The sequence below is a fragment of the Bos taurus genome, chromosome 3, assembly GCF_002263795.3.
Source record: "Bos taurus isolate L1 Dominette 01449 registration number 42190680 breed Hereford chromosome 3, ARS-UCD2.0, whole genome shotgun sequence".
In the NCBI taxonomy this organism is placed as follows: domain Eukaryota; kingdom Metazoa; phylum Chordata; class Mammalia; order Artiodactyla; family Bovidae; genus Bos; species Bos taurus.
Window position 1 is genome coordinate 82,834,973 of NC_037330.1, and position 17,961 is coordinate 82,852,933.

Genomic DNA, 17,961 nt, shown 5'->3' on the forward strand with positions numbered 1-17,961 from the left:
TATCATATGAAGTGAAGTAAACCAGACAAAGACAAATATCACATGATATCGCTTATACTGTGTTGTAAAACAGGAACAAAAGTTGTCAGTCAATTACATGTCAAAAACAAACTCGAAGAAAAGAGATCAGATTTGTGCTTACCAGAGGCAAGGGGTGAGGAGAGAAGAAATTAGATGAAGACAGTCAAAAGATATAAACTTCCATTTAAAAGTACTAGAGATGTAATGAACAACATGACAAATATAATTTTGTATGTTATTCAGTTCAGTTCAGTTCAGTCGCTCAGTCATGTCCAACTCTTTGTGACCCCATGAATCTCGGCACGCCAGGCCTCCCTGTCCATCACCAACTCCCAGAGTTCTCTCAGACTCACGTCCATTGAGTCAGTGATGCCATCCAGCCATCTCATCCTCTGTCGTCCCCTTCTCCTCCTGCCCCCAATCCCTCCCAGTATCAGAGTCTTTTCCAATGAGTCAACTCTTCGCATGAGGTGGCCAAAGTACTGGAGTTTCAGCTTTAGCGTCAGTCCTTCCAATGAACACCCAAGCCTGATCTCCTTCAGAATGGACTGGTTGGATCTCCTTGCAGTCCAAGGGACTCTCAAGAGTCTTCTCCAACACCACACTTCAAAAGCATCAATTCTTCGGCGCTCAGCTTTCTTCATAGTCCAACTCTCACATCCATACATGACCACAGGAAAAACCATAGCCTTGACTAGACAGACCTTTGTTGGCAAAGTAATGTCTCTGCTTTTCAATATGCTATCTAGGTTGGTCATAACTTTCCTTCCAAGGAGTAGGTGTCTTTTAATTTCATTGCTGCAGTCACCATCTGCAGTGATGTGAATTACCAAAATCCAAAACACTGACAACACTAAATGCTGGTAAGGACAGGTACTCTCATTTACTGCTGGTGGGAATGCAGCTAATTTGGAAGATGGTTTGGTAGTTGTTTTTTTTTTTTTTTTTACAAAACCAAACATACTCATAAGATCCAGTAATTGTGCTCCTTGGTATACACCCAAATGAAACAAAAACTTATTCTCACACAAAATCTTGCCCACAGATATTATAGCAGCTTTATTTATAACTGCCAAAACTTGGAGACAACCAAGATATCCTTCAGTAAGTGAATGGATAAATAAACCAGAGTACAAACAGACAATGGAGTATTATTCAGAACTACAAAGAAATGAGCTATCAAGCCATTAACTGATATCAAGGAAAACTAAATGTAAAGTAAAAGAAGACAATCTGAAAAAGCTAAATACCACATGATTCTAACCAGATAGTGTTCTGGAAAAGGCAAAATTGTGGAAACAGTAAGAAGTGGTTGCCAGGGGCTGGGGGGTTAGAGGGAGAGAATGAGTAGGCAGAACATAGAGGATTTTTAGGGCAGAAAAACTATTTTATATGATACTGTAATTGTCTATACACATCATTATACACTTCTTCAAACACAGAATATACAACACTAAAAGTGAACCCTAATGTAAACTATGGTCTCTAGGTGATAATTACATGTCAAAGATTCTTCAATTGTTCCAAATATACCACTTTGATGCAGGATTTTTAAGTGGGGAAGTCATGTGTGTTGTGGGGAGGAGGTATATAGAAACTCTGTATACGTTCTGTTCAGTTTTGCTGTAAACCTAAAATTGCTCTAAAAATTGTTTATTAATTAATTTTTTAAAATATCGCCAGGGCATGCAGTGAAAGAAAAAAAAGAACCAGATAAATACAATTTAGACATCTACCTACACATGTATTATGTATGTACATACATTTACACACACACAAATACACACGCATAAAAAAATGTCTGCTGCTGCTGCTAAGTCACTTCAGTTGTGTCCGACTCTGTGTGACCCCACAGACGGTAGCCCACCAGGCTCCTCCGTCCCTGGGATTCTCCAGGCAAGAACGCTGGAGTGGGTTGCCATTTCCTTCTCCAATGCATGAAAGTGAAAAGTGAAAGTGAAGTCGCTCAGTCGTGTCTGACTCTTCACGACCCCATGGACTGCAGCCTACCAGGCTCCTCCATACATGGGAGTTTCCAGGCAAGAGCACTGGAGTGGGTTGCCATTGCCTTCTCCGAAAAAAAAAAAAAAAAAAATGTCTAGAAGTCCATAATGTTAAAAGCGGAAACTCTAAGAGATGTGAGGTCATTTTTTAAACATTAGGACAAGCTCTATATAACAAGATATGATTAACAGTGAGACTAATTTTAAAAATGTTGATATTATGCAATGTTATTTCTTCCTTTTTTGTACTTCTCTTATTATTTACATTGAGCTTCTTTTAAAATAACAAGATTATTTATTGAAAAATAAGTTGCTCAAATGAAAAACTTAATACACAAATTATAAATGTGTTCAGGCTATACACAAATTATAAATGTGTCCAGGCTATGTTCAACTCTTAACAAAACTGAAACTGCTCAATTAAGAAATCTACAGAGAAGACACTCTGTTGCAAAATTGCTAAACAGCCTATAAGAAAGATAAAAATACTAAGATGAAGTGCTTTTTCCTTTTTAAGATAAACAGCATTATTCTTGTGGTTCCTAAAGACATCAGATTCAGCTGTTTAGTCATTTGCAAAACTTAACTTCCTCAATCTAGTTTCCTAGAGCAGCTTTGGCTAAATAAAATGACTTGGAGGATATTCCTTGTTAATTGATAATTTTTGTTTTTCCTTAAACAAAGGGGGATGAGACCTGGAAAGGGGAAAAAGAATAAATTAATGCTCACAGCCATTCAGTCTACCGAAATATATATATTTCTTTAAGATTTTTTTGATGTGGACCATTTTTAAGTCCTTACTGAATTGTGTTGTTAATACTGCTTCTGTTTTATGTTTTGGATTTTTTTTTTTTTGGAGGGGGGCAGATACGAGACCTATGGGAACTTGCCTCCCCAACTGGGGATTGAACCTGCACCCTGTGCGTTAGAAGAAGTCTCAAATGGAAGGAAGGAATTGGATGAAGGCCGTTAAAAGGTACAAACTTCCAGTTATAAGATAAATAAGTACTAGGAATGGAATTAACAACATGATAAATATAATTAACCCTGCTGTGTGTTATATATGACAGCTGTTAAGAGAGTAAATCATAAGAATTCCCACCACAAGAAAAAAAATGTTCTATTTCTTTAGTTTTGTATATACAAGATGATGGATGTTCACTTCACTTATTGATAGTCATTTTTTCATCATGTATGTAAGTCAAGGAGAAGGCAATGGCACCCCACTCCAGTACTCTTGCCTGGAGAGTCCCATGGACAGAGGAGCCTGGTGGTCCGCAATCCATGGGATCGCTAAGAGTCAGACACGACTGAGCGACTTCCCTTTCCCTTTCACTTTCATGCACTGGAGAAGGAAATGGCAACCCACTCCAGTGTTCTTGCCTGGAGAATCCCAGGGACGGCGGAGCCTGGTGGGCTGCAGTCCATGGAGTCTCGAAGAGTCGGACACAACTGAGCGACTTCACTTTCACTTTTCACTTTCATGCATTGGAGAAGGAAATGGAAACCCACTCCAGTGTTCTTGCCTGGGGAATCCCAGGGACAGAGGAGCCTGGTGGGCTTCTGTCTATGGGGTCACACAGAGTCGGACACGACCGAAGCAACTTAGCAGCAGCAGCAGCAGCAGCAACCTTTTCTACCTGCTTCCTTTTTTAGTAACAAATATCAATCCCTTGTTTGACCTTGAATGTCTCTCAATATGTTGGCCTGCATCTCTGTTGTTATTTCTTATCTCCATCTCAGTTCTTTGTTTACAGAAACATCAACTGTTACACTCACTTCTACTCCCTCTTTTCCTATACTTGCCAGTCTTCTATCTTCATGCACGGAACTAAAACCAGCCTAAAAATGTTCAGCTTTTAAACCTAGAAAGGTTTTAAGTAGCAAATATGAAGAAAGGGAGAGTACAAGCAATATTTACTTGGATTGTCCTCTTTCGGAGCTAAGGGTTAAGCAATGTAAATGGCAATACGAGATAAAAAGATTGAGAAAAGGAACAAGAAACATAGTAAGGGCAGGATATGTATATTCAGCGGCTTCCCGGGTGGCTCAGTGGTAAACAATCCGCCTGCCAACCTAGGAGACACATTAGACGTGGGTTTGATCCCTGGGTTGGGGAGATCCTCTGGAGGAGGAAGTGGCAACCCACTCCAGTATTCTTGCTTGGAAAATTCCATGGACAGAGGAGCCTGATGGGCAACAGTCCATGGGCCTGCAAAGAGACTTAGTGACTGAGCACGCATGCATATCCAGAAGCTGATTTGGTAGTTTTCCCTCAAGTATACATCTTGCAAACATTCTTAGAATTCTTCAGGATTGCATCCTCCATTTAAAGACACTAAATCAATGCACAGCTACTGTGTAATGATGATATAAATAAAATGTACTATTTATGTGTTCTCTTAAATTTGAAATGAAAAAAAAAACTTGGTACTAAATAGACATTTACCCTCACATATGAGTTGTATTGCAAAATTCAGACTTAAATTCTAGAAAGTAGGGAAAACCACTAGGCCATTCAGGTGAGACTCAAATCTCCTACAATTAAACAGTGGAAGTGACAAATAGATTTAAGGGATTAGATCTGATAGAGTGCCTGAAGAACTATGGACGGAGGTTCGTAATATTGTACAGGAGGTGGTGATCAAAACTATCCTCAAGAAAAAGAAATGCAAAAAGGCAAAATGGTTGTCTGAGGAGGCCTCACAAATAGCTGAGAAAAGAAGAGAAGCAAAAGGCAAGGGAAAAAAAGGAAAGTTATATACATCTGAATGCAGAGTTACAAAGAATAGCAAGGAGAGATAAGAAAGCCTTCCTAAGTGATCAATGCAGAGAAATAGAGGAAAACAATAGAATGGGAAAGACTAGAGATCTCTTTAAGGCAACTAGAGATACCAAGGGAATATTTCATGCAAAGATGGGTACAATAAAGGACAGAAATGGTAGGGACCTAACAGAAGCAGAAGATATTAAGAAGTGGCAAGAATACACAGAAGAACTGTATAAAAAAGATCTTCATGACCCAGATAACCAGGATGGTGTGATCACTCACCTAGAGCAAGACATCCTAGAATGCAAAGTCAAGTGGGCCTTAGGAAGCATCACTACGAACAAAAGCTAGGGGAGGTGATGGAATTCCAGTTGAGCTATTTCAGATCCTAAAAGATGATGCTGTGAAAGTGCTACACTCAATACACTAGCAAATTTGGAAAACTCAGCAGTGGCCACAGGACAGCAAAAGGTCCATTTCCATTCCAATCCCAAAGAAAGTAAAAGTGCAAGTCACTCAGTTGTGTCCAACTCTTTGTGACCCCATGGACTATACAATTTTCGAAGCCAGAATACTGGAGTGAGTAGCCTTTACCTTCTCCCAAAGTTGGGGATCCCCAACTTCTCCCCAGGTTGGGGATCTTCCCAACCCAGGGATCAAACCCAGGTCTCCTATATTACAGGCAATTATTTACCAGCTGAGCCACAAGGGAAGCCCATCCCAAAGAAGGGCAATGCCAAAGAATGTTCAAACTAGTGCACAATTGCACTCATTTCACATGAGTCACCAAGTAATGCTCAAAATCCTCCAAGCTAAGCTTCAACAATATATGAACCGAGAACTTCCAGATGTATAAGCTGGATTTAGAAAAGGCAGAGGAGCCAGAGATCAAATTGCCAACATCCAGTGGGTGAGAGAAAAAGCAAGAGAATTCCAGAAAAACATCTACTTCTACATCATTGACTTCGCTAAAGACTGTGTAGATCACAACAAACTGTGGAAAACTCTTCAAGAGATGTGAATACCAGACCATCTTACCTCCTAAGAAACCTGTATGCAACTCAAGAGGCAACAGTTGGAACCAGACGTGGAACAGACTGGTTCAAAATTAGGAAAGGAGCATGTCAATGCTGTATATTGTCATGCTGCTTACTTAAATTACATGCAGAGTACATTATGTGAAATGCCAGGCTGGATGGAAGCACAAGCTGGAATCAAGACTGCCAAGAGAAATATCAATAACCTCAGATATGCAGATGACACCACCTTTATGACAGAAAGTGAAGAGGAACTAAAGAGCCTCTTGATGAAATTGAAAGAGAATGAAAAAGCTGACTTAAAACCCAACATTCAAAAAAATAAGATCATGGCATCCCATCCCATCACTTCATGGCAAATAGATAGGGATAAAGTGGAAACAGTGACAGACTTTATTTTCTTGGGCTCCAAAATCACTACAGATGATGACTGCAACCATGAAATTAAAAGACGCTTGCTCATTGGAAGAAATGCCATGACAAACCTGAACAGCATATTCAAAAGCAGAGACATTACTTTGCCAACAAAAGTCCGTCTAGTCAAAGCTACGGTTTCCCTGGTAATCACGTATGGATGTGAGAGCTGGACAATAAAGAAGGTTGAGGGCTGAAGAATTGATGCTTTCTAACTGTGGTGTTAGAGAAGACTCTTGAGAGTCCCTTGAACTGCAAGGAGATCAAACCAATCCTAAAGGAAATTAATCCTGAATATTCATTGGAAGGACTGATGCTGAAGCTGAAACTCCAATACTTTGACCACCTGATGCAAAGCACCAACTTATTGGAAAAGACCCTGATGCTAGAAAAGACTGAAGGCAAAAGGAGAAGGGGGTGGCAGAGGATCAGATGGTTAGGTAGCATCACTGACTTGATGGCCATGAATTTAAGCAAACTCTTGGGAGACAGTGAAGCACAGGGGCTTCCCTCACAGCTCAGTCAGTAAAGAATCTTCCTGGAATACAGGAGAGCCAACTCCTTAGAAAAGAACCTGATGCTGGGGAGGATTGAAGGCAGGAGGAGAAGAGGATGACAGAGGATGAAATGGTTGGATGGCATCACCGACTCAATGGATGTGAGTTGAGAAAGCTACTCCAATCTACCAGTAGCTTCTCCTAATTCTATCTTCCACTTTTTGGGTGGGAGCAGTCGGAGAAGGCAATGGCACCCCCCAATCCAGTACTTTTGCCTGGAAAATCCCATGGACGGAGGAGCCTGGTAGGCTGCAGTCCATGGGGTCGCTAAGAGTCGGACACAAAAGAGCGACTTCACTTTCACTTTTCACTTTCATGCATTGGAGAAGGAAATGGCAAGCCACTCCAGTGTTCTTGCCTGGAGAATCCCAGGGACGGGGGAGCCTGGTGGGCTGCCGTCTCTGGGGTCGCACAGAGTCGGACACGACTGAAGCGACTTAGCAGCAGCAGCAGCAGCAGTGAAAGAAAATGTGTAAGTTAAAAAAAATAATCACTCTTCTCCCAGGAATCCGATCTGCTCTCTGGTTTGGACTTATTAATCACTAATCAGGTTCATCCACTCATACAGCAGCACAATTTCCTTTAGAACAACCTTGCCAAGTGCATTCAACCAGTCTCTGAGTGAACACTCCTAAGACAGGGGACTCAGTATATAATGAGCTTTGTACTGAGCTGAATATACAGCTGTAAGTTTAAAAGTTTGATAATATTTTAAACTATTCTCTATTCTCTACTAACATAATGAGTTCCTTGGACAGCAAGGAGATTAAACAAATCAATCCTAAAGGAAATCAATCCTGAACATTCACTGGAATGGCTGATACTCAAGCTGATGCTCCAATACTTTGGCCACCTGAAGCCAAGAGCCAATTCACTGGAAAAAATCCTGATGCTGGGAATGATTGAGAACAGGAGGAGAAGGGACAACAGAGGATGAGATGGTTGGATGGCATTACTGACTCAATGGACATGAGTTTAGTCAACTCCAGAAGATAATGAAGGACAGGGAAGCCTGGCGTGCTGAGTTCATGGAGTCACAAGGAGTCGAGACAACTTAGTGACTGAACAACAACAATTCTAAACACCTACACTTGTTTGAATGACATATAAAACCAAAAGTCTCTGTCCTGATAATTTCCACTAACAATTCTAAACACCTACACTTGTTTGAATGACATATAAAACCAAAAGTCTCTGTCCTGATAATTTCCATGAACAGTTCCTAGTTGTGTTTTCTGAAATCAATCCCTCTTCCATTTGACAGCCCATCAGAAAGTTTAAGACAAACTTCCTGGGCTCCCCTCATGGTCGAGTGGTTAAGAATCAGCCTGCCAATGCAGAGGACATGGGTTTGAGCCCTGCTCTGGGGAGATCCCACATGCTGGGAGGCAACTAAGCCCTGCACCACAACTGCTGAGCATGCGTTCTAGAGCCCGCATGCCACAGCTACTGAAACCTGGGCACCTAGATCCTCTGCTGCGCAACGAGACAAGCCACCAAATGAGAGGCCGGTGAAACACAGCTAGAGAGCAGCCCCAGCTCTCCACAGCTAGAGAAAGCCCTTGAGCAGCAATGAACACCCAGTGCAGCCAAAAATAAATCTTAGAGAAAAAAAAGACATACTTCTTGTTCCTCACCCCACCCCATCATCTCTTTTCACTTTCAATATTTTTAATTCCTTCAGTTAGTCAGAGGATTGTTATATGAGTGGTAACGAGTGCCTCAATCAGGGTGCTGGTAAGGGGATAAGGAATAAGGAGATACAAGCAAGAAACTGAGATGGCAGAATGAGCAACATCGTATATGAATATTTATATGCCCACATACAGGAGAGAGACTAAAGTGACTAAGATTTCAGGTCTGATGTCTAAGAGGGTAATGATACTATTAACAGAAAAGGGGAACTCGGGGATAAAAAGCTAAAGAAAGATGGGGGATTCAGTGTGAGACACAGTGATTTTGAGATTTGTAACAAACAAATTTGGATAAGATCTCCTCTAAGTCCCATTCCATTAGATACTTTTGTCAAGGAAAAGGTGCAACCATATTATTCAAACTAGAAATTACATATCATATAAACACAAAGCATCATATTTATTCATTCATCCAGTATTGCAGTGCTCACTTCTAGGGTATAGGAAATACAATAAGCACAAAACCCAGTTCCTGTCCCCATTAACCCGGCATTTTAATCAGCAAGATGTTTATAACTAATCAGAATGCAAGACTGAATATGGCTATTATGTCTCACATTAGAAATATAAAATGCTCAATTATTAAGACAAATATTTTTTCCCTTTCCAGTGAGAATATTCACACATGAAAAGGCATTCTTTAAATATGAAGAACAAGGACTTATATAATATCTTTCTATTCTGGGTGTAAATACAGGAAAACACTAGCCATAGTTTTTAGGAGTGAGTTAAAGCACCCTGAACAATTATATCTATTGTTAAAGATTAATGCTTGAATTGTATTATCAGTCAAAAGAAGAGCATTGTTTAAAATGTTCACAAACACAATTGTTCTGGCTTACAACTGGGATTGTTTGATGTCATTTTTCTCAACATTTTTAATTTTAAATAATAAAAAAATAACACCAGTTTGAAAATAAAGTATGAGTTTAAAGCCTTATAAAGATAAAAACTGCATATTCTCTATTCTAGAGTTTCCTATTACTATATATTATGATATCATTTTAAATTATTATGTCTACTTTAGTAGTTTTACAGATAACCAATTTTACAGGAAATCTATTAAAAAGTAGTTTAGTAGGAACTTAACTATATTTTAAATTGATAATATAATCACAGAAAAAATAATTCAAATAACTCTGAACATCTACTTTGACTATACATCTTTAGAGGGATATATTCCAAGGACATAAACTGGCAAAGAAATCTTTACTTGGTAAATCTGTTGTAGGAGGGAGTATCAGTATAGTAATTCCAAAACTAGAGTGTGTGTGTGTGTGTGTGTGTGTGTGTGTGTGTGTGTGTGGTGTGTGTGTGTGTGTGTGTGTGTGTACTCGTGCGTGCGTGCTTAGTCTCTCAGTCATGTCTGACTTTGCGACCCCATGGACTATAGCCTGCCTGAGTCCTCTGTCAATGGAATTCTCCAGGGCAAGAATACTGGAGAGGGTTGCCATGCCCTCCTCCAGGCATATATGTGTGTAAGACAGAGTAAATATAAATGAGTAAATATATTAATATGGCTGAGAATCAGAATTCTCCCTGTAGGAAAAGGGAGACACAAATATAAACTGAGGGAAGGTAAAGTTGAACTCTGTGGTTTTGAACTTGAAGGTATCCTATAAAATCATGATTTCTTTTAAAACGTGTGTGTGTGTGTGTCCATTTAAAGGGCCCGAAAGCAACGATACTCCAGTAGTAATGAGTTTTTTCAATGCCCAATTTTGGTTTCTAAGTACCATTTTCCACTAAAATGAACAAGGGTGCTGGCGGTAAAAAAGGGTGGTCAAAGTGCTGATTCCAAGCCTCAAGCAGAGAATAGATAAGGTAAGCCTGCAACATTTATTGTACAAAAAAGGAAGAAGGTGCCCAAATACCAATATGGACATATACAAAGGTCATAGGAACTACTTTGAAGGGACTAATCAAATTTGAGATAACTCAATCATCAAAAGAGAATAATGCTAACACGGGCTTCCGTGGTGGCTCAGTGGTAAGAAACCACCTGTCAATGCAGGAGACATGGGTTCAGTCCCTGATCCAGGAAGATTCAACATGCTGCGAGTAACTAGGCCTGTGCACCCAACTACTGAGCCTGTACTCTAGAGCCCAGGAGCTGCAATTACTGAGCCCACGTGCTACAACTACTGAAACCTGTGCACCCTAGGGCCATGTTCCACAACAAGAGAAGCCACTGCAATGAGAAGCCCACTTGGCAAACTCCAGAAAAGCCTGTGCAGCAGTGAAGTCCCAACACAGCCATAAATAAACTAAGTAATGTCATTATTGTTTAAAAGAATACTGGTAACAGATCATCACACTGGATAAATTTTTTAAAAAGGAATTGTTGGGTACACAGTGAAACTAAAAAGAAAAGGAGAAGGAATATATCTTCTTTCGAGAGATAGTCAACCAACATATGTAGATAGAATGAGAGAACTGGAAAACCATTATTTGCAAACCACCAGTGCCATGGTTGATTCAGAAAAGGATCATCTATGGTTACTAAAACCACTGTTATAGAAAAAAATTAATAGAAAACAGAATATCCAATGATAAAGTAACACGTCCAGATATTAATTATTAAATACAAAACAGAAAAGATATCTTTAGAATGTAGGAATCTGTCTAACCTAAGTGGTCAACCTTAACATCACCAATAACTTACAAATTATCATCATATTACTCGATGTAATCAAACGAAAAGTTTACAATAACTATCATATAATAACAATCTTAGGGGGAAAAAACACATAGCCTGAAACTGTGAGGAAACAATCCAATTCATTTTGTGAGACATTCTACATACAACTGGCCTGGACTTCTCAAAACTGTCAAAGTCTTGAAAGACCAAAAAAAAAAAAAGGAAGGAAGACAGGAGGAAAAAGATGAGGATTGTTCTAGATAAAAGGAAACAGAGAGATGTGACAACTAGGTATAATTTATAATGTCCTCTTAAATTTAATATTTTTTTCCTGAAAAGTTATAAGGGAAATTACTGGAACATTTGGGTAAATTTGAATTTTTTTCATATGGCCTGTACATTAGGTAATATTATCAAATAAAAATTAAATTATTTGGGTATGCTAATAGCATTATAGTTATGTTAAGAGGATGTCCTAGATCTTAGGAGATGCATGACAAAATATTTAGGAAGACAGTGTCATGATGTTTCTACTTTACTTCCAAATGGTTCAACAAGAAAAAAAAAGTGTGCATTTATGTGTGTGCTTCCAGGCGGCACTAGTGATAAAGAATTCACCTGCCAATGCTGGCAGACGTAAAAGATGTGAGTTCCATCCCTGGGTTGAGAAGATCCCCTGGAGGAAGAAATGGCAACCCACTCCAGTATTCTTACCTGGAGAAACCCATGGACAGAGGAGCCTGGTGGACTATAGCCCATGGGGTGACAAAGAGTTGGATATGACTAAAGTGACTAAGTGCATGTATGTGTGTGTGTGCGTGCACACATGCTAGAGAAAAAGCAAACGAGCCATAATGCTAACAACAAGTGAATCTAGGTGAAGGATATATAGGTATTGTATTACTCTTTCGACTTTTTTTATAGGTTTATAACTTTCAAAAGAAAGTAAGTTGGGAGAAAAAAGAAGGATGGAAATTAAACTGACGTTGAGCAGCTGATCAGATTTTATAGCATTTAACTACTTCTTCACCCTATCCATAAGACCTAAAAGCCAATAAAAGTCCAGAAAGGTTGGACTAAAAATAAAAGTAATAATTTTAACAAATAATAAGTAATTACAAGCCAATCCATCATTAATTTCCAATTGTAGCTGTTGCTGTCTTATTTTATAAATAAGCTGTAGCTTATTTAGTCACTAAGTCATGTCCAACTCTTTTGCAACCCCATGGACCATAGCCCACCAGGCTCCTCTGTCCATGGGATTCTTCAGGCAAGAATACTGGAGTGGGTTGCCACTTCCTTCTCCAGGGGATCTTCCCAACTCAGGGATCAAATCTGAGTCTCCTGCATTGGCAGGCAGATTCTGGTGAGAATTCTGGGAAAGATGACATGTGCTAACTCATTTAGGATGAGTAATTGTAAATAAACAAAAGTTTTCTTATATTTTCCCCAAATCCAAATATGACTACCAAACAAAATTTTTTACCCAATTGAGATCTATAAGTTAAAAGGAACTCTAAAATTAAAATGTTGTACAGAAATCCAGATGATCTCAGACACAACATCACTATAATGATAATCATAACAATAATAAAACAAACTCTGTACTGGGAATTTTGTTAACCTATGCACACATCCCACCTCATTTAATCTTCACAACAACTCTTTAAGCCAGGTATTACTGTTATACTCATTTTATAGATTTAAAAACTAACAAAGGCTAAATGCTGCAAGATTATACTGCTACAAAATAGCAAAACACACCTTGAATCCAGGCAACCTGACTCCAAGCCCAAGCTTTTTGCTCTGTACTCTCTACAGCTTTTTACTATGAGATATAACTTTTAAATAACCAACTGTATTGATCGAATATCTACCAAAAATTACATAAAGGAGTCATTTCAGAAAAAACCAAAAGCATTCCCTAAAACACAATTATGTTTATATATACACCAACTGAAGTTAGAATTTAACCAGATGCTCAATTTATTGCCAAATCCCAAGTGAAAATAAAGATGATATATAGCTTTATTACTCAGTTATCTATTCATATATATGGTTGAATATGTTACATAAAAATTCAAAACAAATTCCAATATTTTTCCAAAGGCCTTCATCTAGAACTTCCTCCCTGCCCACTCAAGAAAAATAATACTGAAAAAACTTATTTCAGGTACACTATTCCTCAAATATACTTAAACAATGACATTAAAGGAAAAAAAGAATAATTAAGACATTAACCTTGAACACTGATGCCACAGTGAAAACAAAGCATGTCCCCCCCAAACCCAGTCATCTTACACTGTTTTCTGTTTCATGAATTGTACCACAATCCATCTAGTTACACAAGCCAAAAAATCTAGTGGTGGCCAACGGCACCTTTCTCTCCCTCATTTCTCATACCCAATTAATCACCAAATTCCACACCTAAACATCTCTAAAATCCCTCCAGTTTTATTTACCTTCACCATCACTTTGTCTAAGGTATTATCGTCTCTTATATGGCCTCTTGTCATCTACACTATCTTCTCTGAAAACAGTTTTTCTTCTGTATAACATCTAGTCTTTTTTCACAAAACTTAACAAACAATTGCACCTTTACCTTTTTTGATGGAATATTTGTGTCTGCCTTCCCTCATACATTTTGTGTGGTAGAGACGCTATTTACTCATCACCATATCACCGTGGCCTAGAAAACTGCCTAGTAAATAAATATATAAATGCTAAATGATTGAATGCATGTCAAAGATTACAAACTTATTTATAAATAGTCAAAAAAATTAAGTAGTTATAAGGTTCATGAAAAATTATAAGGAGTACCTTATTTCATCATTTCTAGATCACACATTGTGATTTCATTTTTTTTATTTTTACATCTTTAACTCCGAAACGGAATACATCTTATAGTCAACAATTTCTGTATGCTTAGTTGGCAATTTTTTTCTTTCATAGCAGTTCATAAAATAATGGCACATCTTGGAATAAAATAAACAAGGGGGAAAAAAACCTCATGATTTGATGAAACAGGTAAATCTGGCTCACTCAGTCCAAACCTGGTAGGCTAACCTCCCTTTTCCATTGGCTACTGTGCTACTGCCAGTATTCAATAATTAACAGGGCCTACTGGTTCTTTCACCAACAGCTATCAAATCAATTCCTTTCCTTAAATCCCAGAATAATGACATGACACTTATCTAATTCCACGTTGCCTGCTGAGTTCTTGCCCTAGCTTCATTCATTTAAATATTTGCTTCAAATTCAGTCAACGCTGTGCACCTATATGCAAAGAACTGAAGATACCAGTCTAGCTATCTATACTTTCCACTAATCTCTTTCTAGAATTTTGCTCATTTTATGGCTCAAACTGGAACTACTTTCCTCCCAATTTCTATCTACCAAATTCCTACTCAATACTTTAGCTCTAAATCATATTTCATCTTCATGAAATATGCCCTAGTTAATCTTTCAACCTTAACATTTTAAAACAGATGAAATCTAATGCATATTGGTTGCATTTTCTTTACCATTTGAGCCACAAGGGAAGCCCCCCATATTGGTTGTATTTTCTGTTTCCTGAAGGCAAGGTTTACACGTCATACATTTTGATAGAGTGTAAGCTCCCTAAGAGAAGGGATTTTTGTCTCTTTTGTTCAGTTATATTCCCAGCACCTAGAAGGGTATCTGGTACATAATAGCTGCTTAGTATCTACTGAAGTAATGCTCTCTAGTATGCAGTCAAGAAGCAACAGTTAGAATCAGACATGAAACAAAATTGGGAAAGGAGTATGTCAAGGCTGTATTCTGTCAGCCTGCTTATTTAACTTAAATGCAAAGTACAGCCAAAGCTCCATTACTTTGGCCACCTGAAGCAAAAAACTGACTCATTGGAAAAGACCCTGAGGCTGGGAAAGATTGAAGACAGAAGGAGAAGAGGACACCAGAGGATGAGATGGTTGGATGGCATCACCGACTCGATGGACATGAGTTTGAGTGAACTCCAGGAGACAGTGAAGGATGGGGAAGCCTGGCATGTTGCAGGCCATGTGGTCGCAGAGTTGACTTGGCGACTGAACAACAATAACATACTCCAGGGTATAGAACAAATCTTTGCAGCTGTAATAAGAGGGAAGAGTCAAAAGGAACTGGACTAAATGACTTGAACTCCTTGAACTTCAGTTTCTTCATCTGCTAAATGTAAATAATACTCAATAGCACACTGAGTTGTTATAATGATTCAATACAATAATGCTTTAAAGCATCTAGTACAGAGCTGAGGACAAGAAGATGCTCTCAGTAAATGTTTTGATGATAGTGTGACAACAGTTAAACAGTAAGAAGCATTCAATAAATGCCTATTAAATGAATAAAATCTCAGGAAAAATATTAAGTTTGAGCAATGTCTAACCTCATCATTTATTCAATAAAGAATTCATGAGTGAATTAATTCTGAAATATTATATGTACATTCACCCTCAATCTTAAGCATGGTTGAAACCATTTCTGATTAATTAGGAATAACCCCACCAAGTAGACAGTGTACAAGTATTAATATTTATACTTTACTGACACATAGAGATTATATTTGATTCCTAAAGAAGAACAATAACTTTATTATTAGAGTAGTAAAATACTGAGAATAAAAGAAAGCTGCAGTTACTGAAGTTACATGGTCCCCAGAAAGCCAAGAAGTACAAAAGTTTCTGTCTACAAAACACTAGTGAGTAATAAATTATATAAAGCAGTTTTACCAGCTCTATCAAAATACATAGAAATATGTGATAATCACAACAAATAAACTCTTCAATATATTTGCATTCAATTTTACAGGGAAAAAAAGAGGATCAGTTAAAATGGGTTTTAAACTCTTTTTACAAACCTATAATATTTCTTATATTGGCTACTTTTTAACTTTAAACAGTTCCCAGAATTTTACAGTGAGATTATTAATTCAACACAGCATTAGATTACTGAACTAATTAGAAACTCTCCCTTGTTCACGGAAGACACTTTATTACTTTGTAAATTGGTATATACACAAACTTTTCCTTTCAAAGCTTTTCCAATCCCTCTGGGTACTTTCAATGACTCACAATCTAATCACCAATCATAAACAACAAAGGAGGAAAGAGCTATTGTGTCTATCTACTATTAATTGTGTCTATCTGCTATTAATTGACATAAAATCATCGCAAAAATTCCACTGGGGACATATGTCTTGAGTAGGAAAAGAGAAAAAGATTCCATCTAAGTATTTCAGATACAAGGAGCTCTAGGAGGAGGTATTCTCCTCTAACCATGGGGTAGCAGTAACCCTTGTGGGAAAATAATCAAAACAAACCGAAAACGTAAGCCAAAGAGATCTTAAGTATAAACTCCATAGAGTCACGTTTAGCTGATAGTTGACAGTCTCTCGTATTCACCAGTCATCATAACGATGTATTTGAACCTCCAACCTAAAAAAGCCCTGAGATGTGGATGGAGGTGGAAGGGTTGAGGATAAGTAGGAACCAAATAGAGTGAGTAAACTGTTAAGGTCTGGATGGAAAAGCATTAAGATATTCAGGCAAATGTATTAAGTGTCTGAAGCAGTAACAAAGGCCTAAAAAGGGATAAAGGAGTGAGGAATGAGAAGATTAAGATCTTGAGGATCTGATTTGGGTTTTTTTTCTTCTTCTTCTTCTTTTTTTTTTTTTTTTTATCGGAGAGAAATAGGGAAGGAGCTAAATAGATGCAAGAATTGAGGAGAAAAGAGATCGTGCCTGAAACACCTAAGAAAACCCTCTAGAGGAGGGGAAACAGCTGCCCACAGGAAGGCTTAGGGTTAGCGCTGGAGCCCAGGAAGGGCAAAGAGTCAGAAAAATGGTACCAGAAAGGAGAGATGAGGGTGACGCCAAAACCCTCAGAGAGCCGAAAAGGTTGGCCACAGGGTTTCCACTGAGGGCAAGACAAACCCCGCTTCTTCCTCAAGGAACCCGATCTTTCGAGAGGACCAGAGACTCTTAAGTCCCAACCTTCTCCTGAGGCTAGCAGAGTCAGAAGAACCTCAAGTCGCTCCCTCACCAAAAAGAGAACTGGAGAAGTGTAAACGATGTGCAGGAGCCACCAACCAGGAAATGTTCCAGCTCCAGCAGCAGCCGCCCCAAAAGCAGCGCGCATACAAGCCGACTCTCCGACCTCAGCGCCGCAGCCACAGGCACCTCGAGCTCCCCGGCCACCGTAGTCAGAGAAACGCCCCACCCCACCCCCTTCAAACCTAGTAGGTCAGCCACTTCCGGGGCATTAAAGCCTATTGATTGGCGGCAGCAATAGCCAGACCAATGGCAAGACCCTGATGCTGGGAAAGATTGAAGGCGGGAGAAGAAGGGGACGACAGAGGATGAGATGGTGGGATGGCATCACCGACTCAATGGACATGAGTTTGAGTAAACTCAGGGAGTTGGTGATGGACAGGGAGGCCTGGCGTGCTGCAGTCCAAGAGGTCGCAAAGAGTCGGACACGACTGAGCAACTGAACTGAACTGAAATGTGCAATAGCCATACCGACAGGCCCCTGATCTATTTACTTCATCCATCCTTTTTTCGCTCCAAGCCAGCAATATAGCAAGCACAGAACCAAGGGAAAGTATCCACCTATAAGCGGTGTCTCTGACAGACAAAACATCATTCCTGCCTTGCGTTCCTGTTGAACAGACTTCAACTCCCAGCGTGCCGTGAACACCACGCCCTCTCCTCGAACGCGGGAACTACAAGATCCAGGATGCACTCTGCCGTTTATTTCTCACTCTCCCCGAAACACCCGCAGACCCCAAAAGCGGTTTCTGAAGA

General features: G+C 39.1%; 1 protein-coding gene across 3 annotated transcripts in view; it reads right to left on the bottom strand.

Moving 5' to 3' along the window:
* ATG4C (autophagy related 4C cysteine peptidase) overlaps positions 1-17,337 on the bottom strand; it is a 96,173-nt gene extending 78,836 nt beyond the window's left edge. Inside the window, exon 1 of one of the 3 annotated variants that reach the window (XM_005204512.5) lies at positions 17,245-17,337. The gene's annotated coding sequence lies outside the window, so the exon portion shown is untranslated. 3 annotated transcript variants of the gene reach the window in all.
* Positions 17,338-17,961: the final 624 nt, after the last annotated feature.